This window comes from Chenopodium album, chromosome 2 (assembly GCF_948465745.1).
Source record: "Chenopodium album chromosome 2, dcCheAlbu1.1, whole genome shotgun sequence".
NCBI classification, from domain to species: Eukaryota; Viridiplantae; Streptophyta; class Magnoliopsida; order Caryophyllales; family Amaranthaceae; genus Chenopodium; species Chenopodium album.
Genome location: NC_137835.1, coordinates 44,062,948 through 44,072,648, shown reverse-complemented (window position 1 = coordinate 44,072,648; position 9,701 = coordinate 44,062,948). Strand labels below are relative to the sequence as shown.

The 9,701-nt window shown below is 42.0% G+C and overlaps 1 non-coding gene across 1 annotated transcript; it reads left to right on the top strand.

Annotated features, from left to right (window-relative positions):
• The first annotated feature begins 7,458 nt into the window (after positions 1 to 7,458).
• Positions 7,459 to 7,566, top strand: LOC145607864 (small nucleolar RNA R71). Its single transcript, XR_014105651.1, has one exon. It is a non-coding gene; the product is annotated as a small nucleolar RNA R71 (small nucleolar RNA).
• Positions 7,567 to 9,701: the final 2,135 nt, after the last annotated feature.

The window sequence follows — 9,701 nt, the reverse complement described above, 5'->3', positions numbered from 1 at the left end:
GGCCTTGTTGGGGTGGCCAATAGGGGTAATTTACCGGGGGGGGGGGTGACCTCACCCCTATCCACAGCCGCACCATAAAGAGCTTGGGTTTGCATAAACATACCCTGTTGGTTCTCCATTAGGCTCTGCATGCCAAGTTGCATGCTCATCATTTGTTGTTCAAGGCTACTCATGCCTGGATGCTATTGCTGTTGCTGATGATGTTGTTGTTGTTGCTGATGTTGTTGCTGCTGTTGCTGTTGTTGTTGTTGTTGTTGTTGTTGTTGCTGTTGTTGTTGTTGCTGTTGTTGTTTTTGTTGTTGTTGGTCGACTTCCATATTCCTTGCGCCACCAAGAGCAGTGGGTAGCACACCATTGTCTCGCAGAATTTTCCATACATTCCTTGCGTTCCGCTCCAAGGATGTACGGCTGGGGTAAGGCAAGATACAATGGTGCTCGCGGTCAACCATCCAGGCATGAAAATTGTTGGGATATGAAGTTCCTTGGAGGAACCCCGACCTTCTCATTTGCTGTATGTCGATGAATAGATCTTTGTCGGCCCCAATTTGAGTGCACGAGGGGAAGAAGCGTTCATAGTTAATCTTCTTGGCAATCCTTGTAATCATCCCACCGAGGGCAATTTCTCCTGTCTTGTGACCCGACTTGATTGCCTCGCAGCACACGACGAACCAGTACCCCATATTGAGCCGCCCTTTCAATTCCTCCCTAGTGGCAACCCACAAAGTAAATAGCTCTTCATGCGAGAGCTTACTCAAGTCCCGCTTGCTAAACACCGCAAACCCCAGAATGTGGTGTAGAATACGGAGCACAGGGTGGATAATATGGTTGGCCACCGAATACCTAGTGTTGAACTGTTCAAAATCGGTAATCGTTTGCCACCATCTAAATGTATCGTACTCAGGGAATAGGCTCAATGAAGGGGAAAGGAGGTCCGCCTCGGGGTTCAAATCCAACAATACATTAAGATCACTAAGAGTCATAGTGTGCTGGTTGTTGAACAGTTGGAAGGAAATTTGGAAGTCGTTCCCATAGGGCTCCTTTTCAAAAGAGGCCAAGAATTCGAAGGTGGGCTCCTTATATGTTCGGAATTGATGCTGGATGAACTCACTCATCCCTAAGTTGTCAAGGAGCGACCTTATATCATCGTCAATCCCCAAAGCTCTCATGGAGCGTTGATCATAGTGTCTGGAGGGATTTAACTTTCGTCCGTGAAGGTCGTTAAAGAACGTAGCATGGACCTTGTTCAAGAATCTCAATCTAGGGGAACATTTGGTCCTTGAGCTTGAGTTTGTTGAGTAATCGGTTCCTCAACCCTTAACCTGGGCTCCTTTCTGCTCTTCCTTTTGTTCATTATGTTCAAGCAATACAAACAACCCAACCAAAAGGAGAACTCCCTTTGAACTCAACCAACAATTGGAAAACAACAATAACAACCCAAGTCTTAAAAATCCGCAAAAGGGTTAGTACTAACAACTAACCACACAAATATAGCGCCCAAGACAACAAGAATCAACAACAAAGCAGTCAATCAAGATACATTATGATAGTAAGCAATTCTCATGAAAGTAGTTGCATTATCATCAATACAAACACCAAATTTCTCAACTTAATTTCTTGAAAATGGCTTCCAAAACAATAATATTAACAACAATGTCCCCAAAATCACTAAATTTCACACTAATAACCAACAAATCCTTAACAAAGAAAATCAAAATCACATGCAATTCACTCAAGCTAATTCATGCTTAATAACTAAAAATTTTGCATAAACAAGTGAAATTAAGTAATAAAATAGCAAAATTTAGAGTTATACCACTTTGTAGAAGCTTGAACACCACTAAGAACCTCCAAGAACACCACCTTCAATTAAGCTTGCAAACCATTAAAATGGAGGATTTTTGGGTATTTTGGAGAGAGAAAGTGGGTGAATTTGTGAGTAGAGTGAAAATTTTTGATGGATTTGAAGGAAAATCAATGGAATTTGTGAGAAATGGGTGAAATTTGAAGGTTAGGATTTGAGTTTGTGAGGAGAGAGAAGAGAGCATGAAATATGGGTTTCAAAATTATGAGGACGAAATGGGGAAGAAAGGGTTAAAACCCGATTTTCCCAGATCTGCGCGCCCGCACAGGTATGCTGCGCACCCACACAGAAGTCGCGCACTAGGTCGCGCAGACTCTCTGTCTTGAATCTCCAATTTTGAATAAATCTGTGCGGGTTCTGACAGTGAACGCGTGCCCGCACACCTTCCTTGCGCGCCCGCACAGAGGTCGCGCAAACCTTCTGCCTCGAACTCTAATTTGTGAATAAATCTGTGCGGGTTCTGACAGTGCCTGCGCGCCCGCACACTTCACACTGCGCGCCCACACAGATGTCGCGCACAGGGTCGCACAGAGCAAAATTCGATTTATTTCTCCTCACATCTTCGAAATAGAAAATCCTTGTTCCTTAATCATCCAAACACCTATCAACCAAAAGGGGGAAAAATCAAATTCAAATTCAAATTCAAAAACAAGAAAGTGAAATCGAAATATTTTTTTAAAAAAAATATAGAAAGGAGTTAGAAACTCGGGTTTCCTCACAAGAAGCGCTTCTTTATGAGGTCACTATCTTGACCATGAGAAAAATTCTTCAAGTGGGAGGCTTGGGATCCAAAGGATCAAGCATTATACATTCGAATATACCAACTTCTTCCTTGCAAAAGTAATGCTTTAAACGATGACCATTAACCATAAACTTGCTACCATCCGCATCTAACTCAAAAGAGCCATAAGGAGTAGTCTTTGATATCACAAAAGGACCCGACCACTTTGATTTGAGTTTACCCGGAAACAAATGAAGCCTTGAGTTGAAAAGCAAAAATTTGTCTCCAACCTTAAAGTTCTTGTTTCGAATATGTTGGTCATGCCATTTTTTGGTCTTCTCCTTATATAACCTTGAGCTCTCATAAGCATCATCTCTAAGCTCTTCAAGTTCATTGAGCTTAAGCAATCTCTTCTCACCGGCCAACGATAAATCCATATTGAGCTCTTTGATGGCCCACCAAGCCTTGTATTCTAACTCAACCGGCAAGTGACAAGACTTTCCATAGACCAACCTATAGGGGGTCATGCCGATTGGAGTCTTGTACGCCGTCCTAAGAGTCCATAGTGTGTCATCAAGTTTGAGAGACCAATCTTTCCTTGATTTGTTCACCATCCTTTCAAGAAGATTTTTGATTTCACAATTCGAGACCTCCACTTGTCCTTGAGTTTGATGTGATAAGGTAATCCAACCTTGTGATGAACGCCATATCTCTTGAGAAGAGCTTCAAATTGCTTTTTGGCGAAATGGGAGTCTCCATCACTAATTAGCACCCTCAGAACTCCAAACCTAGGAAAAATGATCTTCATTAGAAGCTTAAGCACAACCTTGTGATCATTGGTAGGTGAGGGTATGGCTTCAATCCATTTCGCATCATAATCGACCGCTACCAAGATATATAGATTCCCAGAAGAAGAAACGAAAGGCCCCATAAAATCCACCCCCCAAACATCGAAGGGTTCAACTTCTAAAACACTTTGTTGGGGCATTTCGCCCCTCTTGGTAATGCCTCTGCTCCTTTGACATATATCACATTGCACAACAAATTGGTGGGCGTCTCTATGCATTGTCGGCCACCACAATTAAGATTGAGAGATTTTTGCCACTGTTTTGTCAACACCACCATGTCCTCCACATGGTAGTGAGTGGCAATGCTCAAGAACTCCTTGAATTTCATGATATGGAATACACTTCCGATAAAGTCCATCTCCACATTGCTTGAATAGGTATGGGTCATTCCAAAAGTACCTTCTCACTTCCTTGAAAAACTTCTTCTTTTGTTGAGAAGAGTACTCCGGGGGAACGACTCCACACGCAAGATAGTTGGCTATATCCGCGTACCAAGGTGTAGAAGTTGACACCAAAGCCATGAGAGCCTCGAATCCTATCTCATCATTAATCGGTACATCCTCCTTGCTCTCAAATGGTAGCCTAGACAAATGATCCGCTACATAGTTCTTCGCTCCCTTTTTGTCCCTCATTTCCATGTGAAAGTCTTGGAGAGAGAGAACCCAACGGATCAAGCGAGGCTTTGCTTCTTTCTTGGTCATGAGATACCGCACCGCAATGTGATCCGTGTACACAATAACTTTTGAGCATATAAGATTGGACTGAAACTTATCGAATGCAAACACTACCGCTAACATCTCTTTCTCCGTTGTTGTGTAATTCTTTTGAGCCTCATCTAGAGTCCTACTTGCATAGTAGATGACAAATGATTTTCCTTGTTTCTTTTGACTAAGAACGACACCTACTGCAAAGTCACTAGCATCGCACATTAGCTCAAAAGGCAAGCTCCAATCCAGAGCTTGCACAACGGGAGAAGAATTGAGATCTTCCTTTAGCTTATAAAACGCCTCAAGGCAAGCCTCATTGAAGCTAAAAACAACCTCTTTTTTGAGTAATTCGGTCAAAGGTTTGGCGATTGAAGAAAAATCTTTGATAAACCTCCAGTAAAAACCGACATGCCCAAGAAAAGCCCATACCCCCGTGATGGAAGTAGGGGGAGCAACTTTTCAATCACCGAAACCTTGGCCGGATCAACCTCAATGCCATTTTTTGAAACCTTATGGCCGAGGACAATTCCCTCCTCGACCATAAAATGGCACTTTTCCCAATTTAAAACCAAACTCGTCTCTTGACACCTTTTCAAAACTTTTTCAAGCTTAAAAAGACAAGTGTCAAAAGAAAAGCCACCAATTCAATTTCTTTTTCAAGCATCTCAGAGAAAATGGAAGTCCTGCATCTTTAAAAAGTAGAGGGAGCATTGCATAATCCGTATGGCTTTCTTCGGTATGAAAATGTCCCATATGGACATGTGAAAATAGTTTTTTCTTAATCACTTGGATGGATAGGGATTTGGAAAAATCTGGAATACCGATCCAAGAAACAAAAGAAAGCATGGTTATAAAGCCTTTCAAGCATTTGGTCCATCAAAGGGAGAGGAAAATGATCTTTCTTGGTGTTTTTGTTCAATCTCCTATAATCAATGAACATTCTCCACTCGGTCACCGTCCGGGTGGAGATTTCCTCTCCCTTTTCATCCTTGATTATGGTCATTCCACCCCTCTTTGGAACTACATGAACCGGGCTAAACCATTTGCTATCGGAGATAGCATAGATGATGCCCGTCTCACGTAGTTTCAAAATTTCTTTCTTCACAACCTCTTGAAGTTTGGGCTTCAACCTTCTTTGAGGTTCAATGGAGGTGGAATGATCATCGTCAAGATGAATATGATGCATGCATAAAGAAGGGCTAATACCTTTGATATCATCAATGCTACACCCTATCACATCCCTATATTTTCTTAAAACATCAAGAAGTTTTTCCAAATTAAGACCATCTAGGGTAGCATTGACAATAATAGGGTATTTTCCCTCCTTATCAAGAAAAGCATATTTCAAAGAAGGGGGAAGGGGCTTGAGTTCTACCTTGGGAGGAGGCTTAGAACTCTCCTCCAATTTCTCCTCCTTGGACTCAAGCTCGATCTCAACTTGTTGTTCAACTTCCTCCTTTGAGGATTCCTCCATTTCCATGACAAATTCTTTAGCCTCTTGAGGGTGGAACTCTTCTTTGCATGTAAGGGCTTCTATCATTGGATCTTGAGGCCTCATCACGACCCTCCCCAAGCGATCTAGCTTTTCATTCACAACATCAACTCTATAGCATTTTTCAACCATGGGGGTCTTGAGCAACTTAGAAAACTCAAAAACAATCTTTTCATCGGCCACTTCACATGTGATGGTGTTGTTCTTGCAATTGATGACCGCCCCCAAAGTTTTAAGAGCTTCACGTCCCAAAATCAAAGGAGTGCTAACATCTTCCTCCATATCCATCACTACAAAGTCACAAGGCACGTAGATGTGTCCCACTGGAATTGGAAACATCCTCAAGCTCTCCACAAGGTAATTTCACCAACCGATCAACCAATTGAATTTTCTTCCTTGTGGGGATCATCTCAATATTTAGTTTTTGAGCAATGGATAGAGGGATTAAACTAACACTTGCTCCAAGATCGGCTAAGGCTCCCCTAGCTTCCATGTTCCCAATTTTCACCGGCAAAGTGAAACTTCCCGGGTCTTTTTCCTTCTTGGGCATCTTATGTTGGACAAGAGCACTCACTTGATGTGGAAGGGTGATAAGCTCATCATTGAGCTTCCTCTTTTTTGTGAGTATATCTTTGAGGAACTTGGAGTAAGATGGCATTTGTGTCACAACTTCAAGAAAAGGGAGGTTGATATGCAAATTCTTCTTGACACTAAGAAATTTTGCAAACTTGTCATTCAACTTCCTCTCCGCAAGCCGACCAGGAAAAGGAACCGGTCCATCAAGATTCCTAGCCTCACTAGGAATTGAAGTTGTCTTCTCACCGTCAAGCTTCTTCTTCTCCGAACCTCCTTCTATCTCATCACCCTTTTCTTTCTCACCTCCCTTGTTTTCATTCACCCTCTCCTCTCCTCCCTTCTTTTCCTCACTATCCCCTTCATTTGGCCCTTCATAGGAAGTTCCCGACCTAAATGTGATCGCCTTGCATGTATCGGGTTTTGGATTGTGAGATGGGTTAGGTTGTGGTTGTCCGGGTAGAGTGGATGGTGAATTGAAAGGAGTTCTCTCGGCCAATTGAGCTAGTTGTGAATCAACCATCTTGTTGTGAGCTCTTATCTCTTGCATTTGTTGCCCAAAAGATTGCATTTGCGCATGCATGGCTTGGAGGAGTTGAGTTTAAGTTAGCTCCGCTTGAGGTGCTTGTTCTTGATGATTTCTTTGAGGTGCTTGGGTTTGATTGTTGTATTCGTTGTTCCTTGGATAGCTTCCTCTTGGGTTTTGGGGTTGAGATGGAGATGGATTTTGATATTGAGGGTTGGAGTTATAGGAAGGTTGAGCTTGTTGGTTCCATTGTTGAGGTTGAGGTACAAACCTGGGTGGTGGTTGTCTCCAAGCTACTCCACCGCCGCTTCCTCTAAATCCCTCTTGCCTTGTGTTGTATGCCGCTACATGTTCGGGGCTTAAACCTCCACAATAGGATGTATCATGGTTCGTTCCTCCACAATTTTGACAAGAGAAAGAGTTAACTTGTGAAGAGCTTGCTCCACCACTTGAACTTGCATTCACACTCGTGTTCAATTTGGAAAGCCCTTTTGTTAGTTGATCAATTTGATGTTGTAATTGATTAACTTTCTCCAATTTGTAAATACCACCTCTCTTGGAGCGTTTCTTCTTCGGCCCCCCATGAGTAATTCTTTGCTACCTCTTCTATTGTGGCTTCAACTTGATTTTGAGGGATCTTGATTAATTGACCACCCGCCCCCGCATCCAAATTGGCTCTTGACATGGGCTCCAATCCGTCGTAGAAAAACCGCATGAGAAACCCTTGATTGTACTCATGCTGGGGACATGCTTGTAGTAACTCCTTGAATCTCTCCCATGCTTCACCAGGACTTTCATCGGCATCTTGCTCAAATGATACAATTTTCCTTCTCATTTCGGTGGTCTTCTCCTTGGAGATAAAGCGCTTCAAGAACGCCTTTACCACCTCCCTCCATGTTGTGAGAGTGTTAGGCTTTACTTGCTTTAGCCATTTCTTTTCTCGTCCTATGAGAGATTGCCGGAAAAGGTGCATACGAATGTAGTCTTGACTCACTTCATTAGTTTGCATCATTGCGCACAATTCAAGGAATCGGTCCAAATGTTCAATAGGGTCCTCACTTGCACTTCCGGAAAATTGCTCCGATTAGACCGTTCGAGTATATTGTGGATGGATTGAGAGGTTGGTTTCCGTGACGGGTAGCAAAATCCCTCCCGTGAGCTCATAATCCTCCGGATTTTTGAACTCACGAAACAAAACATCGTTCTCTTGTCCCTCCATTGATCCGCGTGGTGAACTTGAAGAGTAAGTATCACTCTCACTATCAACTATATCACCAAAACCTCTTCCCTCGTCTTGATAAAGCTTACAGACTTGTCTCAAGGTTCGGTTGATTTCGTGGTCAATTTGATGTGAGGGTGCTCCTTGAGACCTCCTAAGAATTCACCAAAGCTAAGTAAACAATTAGCAATGACAAGGATGATAAAACAAAAAACAAAAAGAAAAGAAAGCAAAATGACTCTAACAAAAGCAATAATAGACGCTAAACAAGCCACTTCCCCGGCAACGGCTCCAAAATTTGATCACGGGTTATATAGGTCGTTAAGCTACTACCCTAACCAAATTAATCATTTATAATATCTAAACCTACACTAAACTAGTTAGTGGCAAGTAAAGGGTCGAACCACTAGGGAAGCACGCTAATTCAACATCAAATATCACTAATGCAAGAGTGAAAAGGGGATTGTTTTTGTTAGTTTTGTTGAGTAAGAACACTAAAACTACAAATAAGCAAGAAAATGATGATTAAAATAAATAGAAAATGAGGCTAGGGATACGGGGGTGTCCAATATGATTAGAAATAGGAGAATAATGGTGATTATCATGAAACATATGCCAAAGAACACAACATTCTACCTAAACAACTCATTCTCATGCAATAGTCTAGGCAAATCAATGAAAGAGGTCTACACTAATAAGGATCATTCTCATGCATCCTATTAGTTACAATCAAATCAAGAGAATAAAGAAGCACAATCCATAAAAACTCCACTTTAACAACTCATTCTCATGCAATCATTAAAATAGAGATGATCCTAATCTAGTTCAAATCACTTTCATGCATTTAAACTAGAAAACATCAATTAGAGTGCAACAATACTCCCAAGCTAATAAAAATCATGTCTTTCATCAATATATGGCATAAGTTCAATCCAACCATCATCATTCATCCAATATCAAATCATATCTTCCTCCTCCTTCCCTTAGATAAAAGTTTAGCCTAGTGAAGGGAGATTAAACATAATATCAAAACTAGAAATAAACTCAAGAAAATCAAAACAAAACATGATTAAAATCAATGAAATCAATAACAACTAGATAAGCTAATAAGATTAACAAGAATAAGTAACAATAAAACAAATAAATAATACTAAAGGAAAGGAGAAGAGATTACTAAAGAAAGGATTAATGAAAGATGAAAACTTGGATTCTTGCTTGATTGATGGAAGATTAAAACTTGAGCAAAGTTGAATACAATAAAGGATGCTTGAATAACAATCTATTTCTCTCTCTAGATTAGGCTAATGTTCTATGAAATTAGTACTAAGTGTTTTTTATTATAAAGAGTCCCGTCTTTTATTATAAAGAGTCCCGTCTATATATATGTGGCTCCCCCAAAAGAAAGAGACTTGGACAACAAGGCACAAATAAATCAGAAACCCAGCCGTGCGCACCCGCACACGACATATGCGCGCCCGCGCAGTAGGTGTGTGCGCCCTCTCAGCGTAGTGCGCGGCCGCAACTTTGAGGGTACGGGAAAATAAGCACGCCCGCACAGTAGGCCTGCGCACCCGCGCATCAGGTCGCGCGCCCGCATAGAAGCCGCACAACAAGTCGCGCAAACTCTCTAGTTAGGCTCTGTTTCTTCAGCCTGGCTGCGCGGGTTCTGACAGGGTGCGCGCCCGCACAGCCAAAGGTGCGCGCCCGCACAACAGCCGCACAACACCCCGCGCACAACAGTTAGCTTGGCTTCT